This window comes from Carlito syrichta, unplaced genomic scaffold (genome assembly GCF_000164805.1).
Source record: "Carlito syrichta isolate Samal-C Ts95f unplaced genomic scaffold, Tarsius_syrichta-2.0.1 Scaffold316250, whole genome shotgun sequence".
Lineage (NCBI taxonomy): Eukaryota > Metazoa > Chordata > Mammalia > Primates > Tarsiidae > Carlito > Carlito syrichta.
The window spans coordinates 1,319-2,032 of NW_007260346.1; positions in this window are offsets into that span (position 1 = coordinate 1,319).

Here is a 714-nt window from a genome sequence, read left to right on the forward strand (position 1 = left end):
CAATTCTTTTATAAATCTTATAGTAACTATTATATTTGAATAATGTAGCAAAAGGAAACAAAACAGCAAGCATAAATTTACACAACTATGAGTGTATATATATATATTTTATCCTAACAAGTCTACTCTAAAAATCAAATAGTAGCTGTCACACTCTTGAACAAGGAAATGCATGGCCACCATGATGGTGGCTATGGGCTGAAGCAGACAGAGTTTCAGTAATTAACAAAACAAAAGAAAACGTTCTGCCTGGCTAGGGGCAGGGTGACAAAACTATTATGGTAATTTAGTTTCTAATCTTAGCCCTAGGGGAAACATCTTTCGGGAACAAGAGCTGACTACCCAGTCTACCAGGAAATAGAAGTTAAAAAATATCTAGAAAGAAATAAAACTTAGACAGAGAAAAATAATTCTGCTGTGCACTCTCCATCAGGCATATTGATATTTACTTGTAAGTTTTACTGCCATGTGTGCACACTGTTCACTAATCACATACCAATATTATAGGTATAACTGATATCCTATGTCAGAGGTGATCTTCCAGATGGGCCTTTACAGGCCTCAGCCATGTAGCTATAGATGTTGGCTCCCAACATTAGGCCTTTATCTGACCTGAGGTTGGCAAATACATTTTCCCAGGCTGTGGGTTGTCTCCCTGCTCTTTTGATAGTTTCTTTGGCTTTGCAGAAGCTTGTCAGTTTAATGAGGTCCCAC